Source organism: Lycium barbarum, chromosome 10, assembly GCF_019175385.1.
Source record: "Lycium barbarum isolate Lr01 chromosome 10, ASM1917538v2, whole genome shotgun sequence".
Taxonomy (NCBI): Eukaryota; Viridiplantae; Streptophyta; class Magnoliopsida; order Solanales; family Solanaceae; genus Lycium; species Lycium barbarum.
The window spans coordinates 118,179,154-118,191,544 of record NC_083346.1 but is presented as its reverse complement, the minus strand read 5'-3'; the positions used below and the strand labels follow the sequence as shown (position 1 = coordinate 118,191,544).

The following is a 12,391-nucleotide window of genomic DNA, read 5'->3' as shown; positions in this document are numbered from 1 at the left end:
TAATTTTCTTCTATTCAATGTTTCTATATAACTACACAGGGCAAATAGGAAGCAAAAATAGTACTAGTTACATAGTAGATAATATATTTATATGAATACCTTCTTAGACCAAAACTAATAAAAAATGATCGATAATGTCGTCTGCTTGATTTTGAAGAAATTGAAAATAGTGAAATAACTATAATGCATGTCTTTAAGTTTAACGTCGACTTCTATGCATACTCAGAATGCGCTTGCATTGTACTGCAAAAAAAAAAAAAAAAAAAATGAAAGAAAGCATAGTATTCTCATAACTCAAATTCATGAATATACATATTTGCCCATAATAAGAGTAAGTTTATATTATTTTGCGAAAGGTAGACAAATAATGGGATATATAGCCAATTGAGTTAGCTTGGGGTCATATCTGTAGAAAAAAAATCCTTTCTACTAACTTCTGAAATAATGAAAGCATATCCAATTCTACAGTATTTCATTTATTTCAAAAAGAAAAAGAAATAAAATGAGTCTCACTTTCAGAATAGCTTCTAAAAATGATGATTAATTACACAATCAGACCATTTAATTATTACTGTAGATAATTATAAAAAGATCTTTTGATATTTAAGTATTAATAATCTGACAAAAATAGTAACTAACCTTCCATCACAATGTAGGTATAATTTAAATCCATATTATAATAAAGCCAAATTAAAAAGAACTAGTATCTCTTTCTGAATAAACTGTATCCAGTTGGAAAAATAAATCTTCTCCTAAAATACGTAGTATTATAATGCCGCCGACAGTTGACCTTTTGACATTTCACAATTTTATTATTTGACTTTCTAGTCTCAGCCTAAAACTCGATGAATAATTACTATAACTAGATATCATCAAATCATTGCAAATGATATTGCAAGCTTTCCCCAAAATAGAAAGGGAAAAACCCAAAAAGGGGAGATAGAGAGAGAGAGGGGGGAGGGGGGGGGGGGGGGATATAAAAGGGCAATGTAAAAGATAGGATGATGTATCGACTCTCACCAACTATATAAATGTGCAAGGAACAATCATAGAAACCTAACCAGAATTTTAGTCAATGCATTTATATTATTTCATGAACCAAACACTTGAAAATTGATTTTAATAATGGGTGGCGGTGAGATTCGAATTCAGGACCTCTACTTGCTATGATATCATGTTGAAGTGTGACCATCTCATCTAAAAGCTTAAGCTATTAGAGAAAGCACACTTTATTTACTTAGTTATATTCTCAACAAATATAATATTATACTCTTTGTAAAATAATACCCATCTATAATAGCCGTACTTAAATTTTAATTAATTTTACTATCTCACTTCCTTCTCTAGTTATGTATTTTTATAATAAAAAATGATCCTAGTATTGCTTTGCTGTCACAAAGCCACATAAAGAAATTTGATCTCTATGATAACTTCCTTTAAGCAAACTTCCTCTTAATGAGGTTTCTAGGTTTGGTAACTTAACAATCTCTAATTATTTTTGTTGCAGGACTCCTCAAACTGATAGCATTAAACACTCCTCCAATGAAGGAGAAATTAAAAGCAGATATGGAAATATTTTGTTGCTCCTCTGGGTATCATACATCAAGAATAGAATGTCAGGAGGACATTTAGATTATGGAGTGACACAAAGGCAAAAAATGATATCCACAAACTGATTCTTCAGGCCACTCCAATCATTATCTTCTGGAAAATATGAAAGAGTTGGGCTGCTTGTAATTAATATGGGGACAACACCAAGTTCGACAAATTCAAAATGGTGCATCATGCACTATAATCTGGCTTATCACTGCTACTGTGAATACTGCCTACCCTAATGCTAAACTCACAGAAATTTAAGCTGAAATGTGTGGAACCATGGAAAATCTCAAACCAATTGTTAAATGGAGGCTAGTTTTTTGGATAAGGCCCCCTACGGGGATGATCAAAATTAAACTGATGGAAGCTTCAATGCTAGTAATGGTAAATCAAATATTAGAGGTGTAATCAGAAACAAATATTGTTAGATGTGCGAATAAAATTTCACATTGATAAATGAAAAGTAGAGCAAACTGCATTTAAAGTATAGTAATACTTTTAATGATGTAAGACCTTTTAAAAAAACTACGAAGCTTAGCTCAAAGCTAATAATAACATAGTATCATGTTAAGAATATTTTGAATTGTGTTAGCCCAACAAACTTGAAAGCGACTACACAAGATTTGACCGATGTTAAAGGAACATGCTATAATGTTGGGATTAATTAGTGCACAAGAGATCAACACCTCTATACCCTTCCCCTTTAAGAGAATATTCAAGAAACTTTCAGCAAAAAGTCTTCGTTATAGGTTTGCCCATAAGTAGCTATAATCCACCAAGGTTATGGTGGACCGATAGAATGATTCCCCTTTAATCATAAGTTTCTGATTCGTGCCTTTTGATTGAAATTTCTTTTGGTAGCAATTTTTTTCCTTTAATAGGTCTTACGCGGCGTGAATATGAATTAATTGGGCCCGAAGTAAGTAGGATACCGGGTGAAAAATTCAAAAGAAAAAAAGCTACAATCCATTTTTTTATTCTCTTGCTTTTTTTTTTTTCCTCTTAGCTCTTTGTAAAAGTTATATACTACAATAATACAATGAAAATTCTAGAATTCTAATTTCTAAAGCCTTTCAAAGTCAGCCAGCCAGAGCCAAAATTAAAGAATAATTTAAGCTGTATATATTTATTATATCAATACATTAGAATAAAATAAAATAGAATAAAACAAATTAAAAAAAATAAAAAAAAACTAGAAGTAACGCGCATAGCAGCCATTAGTGACCAAAAAGAGATTTCAGTGCCTATAAATTGAGTCCCTTAGGCATTCCCTTTTCATCATCTACCTTTATTTCTACTTAGCTAGTTCACCCAAGCCTCTATATATTTTATTTTATTTTATTGTGATAATCCAATTTCTTTTTTATTTCTTGATATACAGTATACATTCTTTAAATTATGAGTGCTTCAAATCGATCTTTCATGCACAGCTATTGTTGTTGTACTTTCTCTTCTTCTGCTTTCATGTATGCAATGCCATGCAATACTTTCCGCGACGTTCTATGATAACACTTGCCCTAATGCACTCAACACGATTCGCACCAGCATCAGGCAAGCAGTTTCACGTGAATGCCGCATGGCTGCTTCCCTTATTCGCCTTCACTTTCATGACTGCTTTGTTCAGGTTAGTTGAAAGATTATAGATGTCTCTCATGATTTCTCTAAATAGTGGTATATAAATTAATGGTTGTAATGGTGTTATAATTGGTTGTCGTTTTAGGGTTGTGATGCTTCAATCTTGCTTAATGAGACTCTTCAATCGAAAGTGAGAAGACCGCCTTGCCAAATCTTGGATCGGCAAGAGGTTATGGAGTCATAGATGATCCAAAGGCAGAGGTGGAAAAGATTTGTCCCGAGGTGGTTTCTTGTGCTGACATACTTGCTGTTGCAGCTCGAGATGCATCTACTGCGGTAAATTCACATAATTTGTTTCTTAGTAGAAAGAAATATATTTTCTAGACTGCAATTAACAGAACAAGATATTTCTCAACATAATATAAGTTAAATTAATATGTATATAGTATTATAATATAAACAATTAATCGGTAATCCTAATGCAAGATTATGTGAAAAAATATCAGGTGGGAGGCCCATCATGGACTGTGAAACTTGGAAGGAGAGATTCAACCTCGGCAAGTAAGACACTTGCAGAAACAGATCTTCCTAATGCTTTTGATTCTCTCGATAGACTTATTTCTAGCTTCGACAGCAAGGGACTTAGCACAAGAGACATGGTCGCCTGGTCAGGTGATCCAAATGTTACTAACATTTATGGTTATCATTCAAAAATCAAACAAAAATGGGATGTTATAGTAAACTAACTAGCTCTTTGATCTCCAGGGGCTCACACAATAGGACAAGCACAATGTTTTCTATTCCGTGATCGGATTTATGGCAATGGAACGGACATTGATGCCGGTTTTGCAAGCACTAGAAAACGTCAATGTCCTCAAGAAGGAGAGAATGGAAATCTTGGACCTCTGGATCTAGTTACATCGAATCAATTAGGTAACAACTACTTTAAGAACCTCATCCAAAAGAAAGGTCTTCTTCAATCAGATCAAGTTCTTTTCAATGAAGGATCAACAAATAGCATTGTTTCGGAATACAGTAACAGTCCTCGATCTTTCTCATCCGACTTTGCTGCTGCTATGATCAAAATGGGAGATATCAGTCCTCTAACTGGTCAAAATGGAATCACAAGAAAAGTTTGTGGCAGTGTGAACTAGTTCTTCCAATATGAATTATTTCTCTTAATTAGCTAGTCTAAGAAGGCTCTTCTACACTATCTAGCTATGTTGGATTTACTATTATACGACTATATTTGTACGTTTGATGTATTGAAGTGTAATCTCAGTTATTCTTTTTTTTTTTTTTTTCTTTGTTATGTAAGATTGATATTCTTTTTTTGTGCAAATAAAAGGTTCTCGTGTCATGGACGTTTTGTATAAAGCTTCATTTACCTTCTTTTTAACCTTTGCCTTTCCTAAGCATCTGTACCTATATCGATGTCACACCCCTATCAGGAGTATGACGGGCTCTGACCCGTAGGCCGGGAACCACCTGACTTATCCGTTACTTTGAACATTATAAACCATAACTCAAAGAACACCTGCACGCAGAAAAGACCCAACATAGAAATATCCGATCATTCAGCACATATGTTCATATTCGAACCGACAAGGTCGCCACAACATAACGTATATCATAAAGCCGGCAAGGCTAACAGTAAAGTATCAAGAACTCAAAATAAGGCCGACAAGGCCACCAAAATATTATACAACAATATGAACCGGTGGGGCTATAAAACATCTAACTGTACACACACATCTACGAGCCTCTACATAGAATACGATGATCATAAGGACAATACCAAATAGTCTGCAGCTCCGAAGTAAGTGGAGTGCTCATGAGAATCCGCTGATAGAACACCTACGGGTCTGATCCATCTCCCTGCCTACCTGCGGGCATGAGCGCAGCGTCCACAAGAAGGGACGTCAGTACGAAAAATGTATTTAGTATGCAAGGCATGAATAACAACATAATATAGATATGGAAGGTAACATGGAATAAGAGAGATAACATGTACATCTGGATGCCTCATAAGGCGGATGTCATGCATGCTCAGCTTTTAAAAAAAACTTTTTCTTACATACATATATATAATATCATCATCATAACGTACCCAGCCCTTTCGGGACTCGGTGTGTAACGTACCCCGCCCTTTCAGGATTTGGTGTGTAACGTACCCGGCCCTTTCGGGACTCGGTGTGTAATACCAACTGATCAGTGGTTGCACAATAAGTGTTGTACCCGGCCGACTATAGCGCGGCTCGGTGTAGTAATATATATATATATATATATATATATATATATATATATATATATAAAGCATGCATGAGATCCAAATAAAAGCTACAACTACTTCGGAGTGACGTAAGGTCGGTAACCTCCGATTTTCATTATGTAATTATCATCATCGCTATATCTCACTTTGAAGGATCAATTATTATAAGGTGAGATCAACAACAATGAATAAAATCGAGAAAATCATGAAATAACTTCAATAATATCATAATAGTATTAACATCATAAGCTTTGGAATTTCTAGAATTAAAATCATCATCATCATAATCATCATAGAAACATTCTCATCTTTAACATCGTCATTCATATTGTAAAAACATGTCCGTTGTTGTTGTCATAAATGCTTATAGAAACATAAATCTTTGACTCGGAAAATAGGGACATTTTGGAAAATATTTATGGATTATCAAGAAAGAAGTCATGCCTTTGAATCATGAACTCTATGAATCATGAATTTCTAGATTTTGAGAATAAGAATATTCTTGGAAAACATTTATGGATTCACATAAAGGGATCATGGGACATTTGGAAAACACCTATTGGATTCATAAGAAAGGAATCATGCCTTTAGAAGAAAGGGACTAGCCTTAACATACCTGGAAGATAACTTCTCGACTTCCAACTTACTTCCTGTCTTGCAATTCACTTTAGATCATTCGTAGCCTCGTAATCGACATATACAACCATTCATACTATTGTTAGGATCTTCGTCATACGCTGGTCTTAAACTCTTAATTTAAATTCATTTAGAATCTGCCGAAATTCGGGCAACATCTCCCCTGTTTATATGCTTAGCTCGAAATCACAATCCAATAACCAACAACAACAACAACAATACCAACATTACAACAACATTATCAACACCAATAGGCTCCATAAAACATCTCACACGATGTTTTCCAAGTTTCTCAACTATCCAACTTATTATACGACTATGTAATAATTTTATCTCCGTAAATAAACTGAAATTAATATTAATAAGGAGAGATTCATACCTTATTCTTTCAAAAGCAGAAATATGTTCAATATTTACTTTGAATCCAAGCCAATTCCGCTGCAAGACAATACTATAATCACAACCGCACGTTACTCGGACCTCGATTAATACTTCGTCACTTAAAATTACTCAAAATCCTCACTTTTGTGATGTATATTTGCTCACTTATGCTTTCTGATTTTTCTGGAATATTTGAGAGATTTTTATGACCAAAAAGAGGGATTATAACCCTTTTATAAGTGGGTAAAGTCGGTGGCACTGTAGCAGCACTGTAGCAGCGCTATTTCTGCTCTGTCAGCTGAATTTGTAACGTACATAATTCTCTACTCCGATGTCGTATCGACGAGCAGTTTATTGCGTTGGAAACTAGACTCGACGAACTTCATTTTAGGCTTTTGAAACACCTTAAAGCTCCCCATATACCTAGACATATACCCCTCCAAATTTGATCCAAAATTCTGTCCTTAATTCTGCCAACTTGTTTCAAATTTTTGACAAACTTATTTTCGTTGATTTGCTTGGTCCTGGAATCTTCCACAACTCCCCCTGCATTATATTTATCATTTATTATACTTGATAATGGCCATGTTCTTGTGTTTCAAAATAGTTTTTCCCGATTACGACTTACGAGATCGTAATTCATCATTTACTTCATTGTTACGTACTTCCCATGGCTTGTACCTTCCAAAACATCATGGGACGTCTCCGATACTCCATTACTACGGTGATGTACGTGGCATGCTCATGCTCTGAAAGTGCGGGGTGTAACAATCGATATGTATACTTATTTCTCTTAGATAATTGGGTCGTCTTCCAATTTTATTTCTCTTACATAATTGTTTTGAAAATCATGAAATTTTTTTAATCCTTTAAAATTCGAGTATTTTTTTTTAAAAAAAATTAAAACCAGGGAAAGTTCGTAGGGTGTTGTACATATAATAGTGAGCTACAAATTAAAATAGAAGGGGATTTAGCCTGACCTTTGGTACACAACACAAATTGTAATAACACAAAAAAAAAAAAAAAAAAAACAAAACAAAACAAAAAGAAGAAGAAGATGATACAAATGTACAATAGCTTGCCTCCAAGAGACTAAGGATTAAATTAACTACCAAAAAATTAGCCTTGTCATAAGTAAGTGGGCCCTTCAAAGGCGTTGGTCTTTAATTTTTGCCCCACAAATTGTTGATCTTTAATTTTTGTCCTTCACTTAAAAAGGTGGCCGAAAACACCCCGAGGTTTTAGGTTTGAATCCCCACTCAATAAAAAAAATCACAAGGCATAAGCTCATATGAAATTATGCCTATTTGCTATGTAGTTACATAGAAACTATACCGGACACGGCAAAGGTTTCTATGTAACTACATAGAACCTATGCCTCAAGGCATAAGTTTATATGAAACTATGCCTATTCGCAATGTAGTTACATAGAAACTATGCCGGACACGGCAAAGATTTCTATGAAATTACATAGAACCAATGCCAATAGGCATAGTTGCGAAATTAAGGCAGAACTTCATTTCCACGAACCTTTGTCGGACAAGGCATAGATTCTATGTAACTTCACCCGAATAGGCATAGGCTCATTGAAACCTATGCCTTGCGAAATTATTATTATTTTCGACTCTGCTGGGGATCGAACCAAAAATCTCTGGTGCGAAAATGATACTTTAGCCCACAATTTTTTATTAAATGAGAAGTAGGGACAAAAATTAAAGACCAGCCAATTGAGGGGCAAAAATTAAAGACCAGTCTATGAAGGGAAATCCACGCAATGTTTTGTACCTAAATCGTATACTAGATATTTGTCAACTATCCACTTGAAGGAAAAAAAATAGCTGTTGGAATGAGTAGAAGAATTCCTCTCCGTCCAGCTGTGTAGTACGTAGCTAATTTTGCCAGACCATCTGTTATTTGATTTGCTTCTCTATAAGATTTTGACAGATATTTGGTCCAAAAGTATTTTTCAATAAGAGTTCTTAATTTCCATTGATGCCTTTCGGCAGTTTGGCTAACATGTTGTTTTTTTTTTTTAGTCATCTCCAACTTGGAGAGTGCCTTTCTTTTATTCATAGCAACATCAGCCCAAAACAATAGGGAAAGCAACCCCCTGCACCTACTTGATGGAACAAACTCCATCTCATGTAAGTAGGATTTCATCTAAATATCACAAAAAATCTATGTTTGAGTAGATGATACATCTCCTCAGTTCCATAGAGACATCAGGGTACATCAAACAGATAAGTTCTATACATTGTTCTATGCACATAAAAGGAGTTTTTAACTACAGATTTCCTGAAAGAGGTTAATTGCATCTTGTCAACCCTGACATCTCCTTTGGTAGTTTTTGGGAGATCCTGGAAGCTGTTCATGCAAGTGCTACATCCACTACTTAGTCCCCAATTTGCCAAACTGTCTGCTGCCCTATTGCATTCTCTGAAGCAGTGTCTGATGCTTAGTTGTATAGCCTCAAACATATGTTGGATTTGTTCTATGGTGTCCAACAGTGGCCATGGGGGCTTATATTTGTTCAAAATCCAATCCACCAGACTCTTTGAATCACTTTCCAGCTTGTTTACTGCATTATTCAGACACCACTCCAAACCAATCTTAAGGGCTATAGCTTCAGACAAGTTGTTTGTGATATTGCCTAAGTAACTGCATAAGCATATATAAGATCTCCTCTTTGATTCCTGACTAAACCACCTCCTCCACTTGGTCCTAGGTTCCCTTTCGAGCAACCATCAGAGTTCAGTTTCAGTGTACCAACTTCTGGAAAATGCCACTTCACAGCAATGGTTCTAATCAGAGGTTGTGAATTCTCAATAAACTTCAAAAAGCTGTTCCATTCCATAAATGGAGGGATATCTTTATATTGCTTGTGTGTGATCATAACAATCTGTTGATAAGAATTGTTGATGATTTTTTATCTTGACATATTGAGATTCTCAAATCTGCTTTTGCACCTTTCTTTCCATATTTGCCAAATGAGAATGCTTGGAATTATTTGCATTACCATGCCTTGTATGGGATTTTTCTCTTTTGTAAGCCACCATGATATCACTCTTTGCTTGATGTTCCCATTTCCTTAATGCCAAAAAGCTGTGTAAAATGCTACCATATATCCATGCTGATCATGCTATTGTTGAATAAGTGCTCATGTGTTTCTTGATTACCAGATCTGCAGCATGAGCAATTGGAAGTTAGATGTATATTAATTCTTTTTAAATTATCATCAACTGCAATTTTTCCTCTAAAAAGTCTCCACATGAAAAAAGAAATTTTAAAAGGTAATTTCTTATGCCACATGTTTTTGTTCGAAAGAGATGACAAATGAGGTTCTCGGGTTACTTCCCTAGCTGATTTACAGCTGAAGCTACCATCTGCCGTGATACTCCAAATAGGAGAGTCCTTGATATCCTTAGAGTGGATCTTCACTTCTTGAAATCTATTCACCACATTCATAGGCAGAATATTCCTCAGCTTGTCCAAGTGCCACTCTTTTTCACTAATGTATAGATGGATAGGGTTGTTAATAGAAGTATTAGTCCCAGTGGATCAGATGATCCACCTTGTCTCTGATTTTCATAAGTCTTCTCCAAGTGTGAGAATGGGTGTAATTATATTTCCTAGCCATAGAATGTATTCTTAAAGAATACTTAGCTCTCATGAACCTAGTCCACAGAGACTCTGGTGTTCTAAAGATCCACCATAATTTGGCTGAAAAGGTATCTGCAATCTCTTGTAAAGATCTCACACCTAGACCTCCTTCATCTGTAGGATAACAAAAGTTAGACCAAGAGGACCAGTGGTATTTATATTTTCCATCACATTGCCCCCAGAAAAAGTTAGCAAATATGCTTTCTATTTGTTTAAAAATAGTTTTAGGAGGCATGCAGATGGAAAGCAAATGAATAGGAATAGCAAATAAGACATGTTTGATGAGAATCATTTTGCCACCAGTAGACAAAGTCTTGCATTGCCAAGAGTCTAATCTTTGTAGGATTTTGGTGGCCATAAAACTAAAATATTGAATCCTTTTTCTTCCAACAAAGATTGGACAACCAAGGTAAGTTATAGGAAATTCAGCTCTCTGGAAATTCAGGATTCCAGCTACAATGTTGATCCTTTTGTTGGAAATGGAACTGTCCATCAGGAAACAGCTTTTATGCATACTAATGATTTGTCCAGAGTTTTCCTGGTATTCTTTAAGGCAATTCATGATCTTGGTCAAAGTATAGGATTTCCCAGAGGAGAATATAATAATGTCATCTGCATATGACAGGTGATTGATGGCCGGGCCATTAGAATGCATGCTAAATCCATTAAATTTGTGATCATCATACAACTTATTAAGCTTTCTTGATAGAACCTCTGCAGCAATAATGAACAAGGAAGGTGATATTGGATCACCTTGCTTGACTCCCCTTTGTGACTTGAAAAAACCATTTCTCTTTCCATTAATGTTGATAGAATACCAAGCATTTGACATCAGATTCCATTTGATGAAAATCCAGTGTTCACTAAAACCCATCTTTCTCATAATAGCACGTATAAAATTCCAGGAGATTCTATCATATGCTTTGTTCATGTCCAGCTTTATTACCACATTACCTCCCTTATTAGGCTTCCTGATCCCATGGATAATTTCTTGAGCAAGGAGAACATTCTCCCCAATTACTCTACCTTTCATAAATCCACTGTGATTCTGGGAAATGATGTTTGGAAGGATTTTGGATAGTCTGTTATTCAGAATTTTGGAAACTAGCTTATTAGTGACATTACTGAGACTAATAGGTCTGAATTCTGAAAATTCTTGAGGGTGTTGCACTTTTGGAATCAATACGAGTCATGTACTGGTGAAGTATTTTGGCATTAGAGATCCTTTAAGGACATCCTTGACCATACTAACCATGTCTTGTTCCACAGTTTTCCAACAACTCTGGAAGAACAAGCTTGAAAAACCATCAGGGCCAGGTGAGCTATTTCTATCACTACTAAAAAAACGGAAAAAACCGTTGACAAAAACCGACGGGAAACAGACCTTTTAAGGTCCGTCGGTTTTCATAGCCTCGCTTTTGGAAAACCGACGGACCACGTCGGTTTTTTCCGACGGACTGCGTCGGTTACGTAGTCCGTCGGGTTTTATTCAAAAAATTTAAAAAAAAAAAAAAAAAAAAAAACCGACGGACAGAGTCGGTTTTATTAATTTCTGATTTTTTATCTTATATATAAATAATATATATTTTATGAAAAAAGCGACGCACTGCGTCGGTTTTTCATATAAATTTTTTTATTTTAATTAAAAAACTGACACAGTGCGTCGGTTTTTTTTATAAAATTTAAGAATTAATTTCCAGAAAACCGACGGACTGAATCGGTTTTCTGGAAAATTTCGAGCATGCAAATCATGCATTTTCTGCAACCACACCTGCATAGAAACCAGTACCAAAAGTTGCTCAGAAACCAGTAACAAAAGCTGCTCAAAACTAGCATTAAAATGCTCCAAATCAATTCTAAAAGAGCTACAACACATAAAATAACCCTAAGTAATAATAAAACACATCAAACACTATCTAAACACATCAAATACGATCTAAATAGACCTTCAAAGTTCAGAAATATTTAAATGTCCAACCAATTCTAACTTTGAATTCTCAATAACAATTCTAACTTTAATAACTTATGGATTCTAACTTTAATTCTAAAAATTGAAAAGTAAATCTAGTTAAATAAAGTCTACATTTTAGTTTTGAGGTTATAGAAATATTATAACTTAATAATTCTAACATAACTTAATAATTCTAAGTTTGAAAAGCACAATTCCAACCAATTCTAAAAATTGAAAAGTAAATCTAGAGAAATAAAATCTACATTTTAGTATTGAGGTTATAGAAATACTATAACCTAACAATTCTAACTTTGAAAAGC

The 12,391-nt window shown here is 34.8% G+C and overlaps 1 pseudogene; it reads left to right on the top strand.

The window, feature by feature from the left end:
• Positions 1-2,994: 2,994 nt before the first annotated feature.
• LOC132614982 (lignin-forming anionic peroxidase-like) lies at positions 2,995-4,703 on the top strand (annotated as a pseudogene).
• Positions 4,704-12,391: the final 7,688 nt, after the last annotated feature.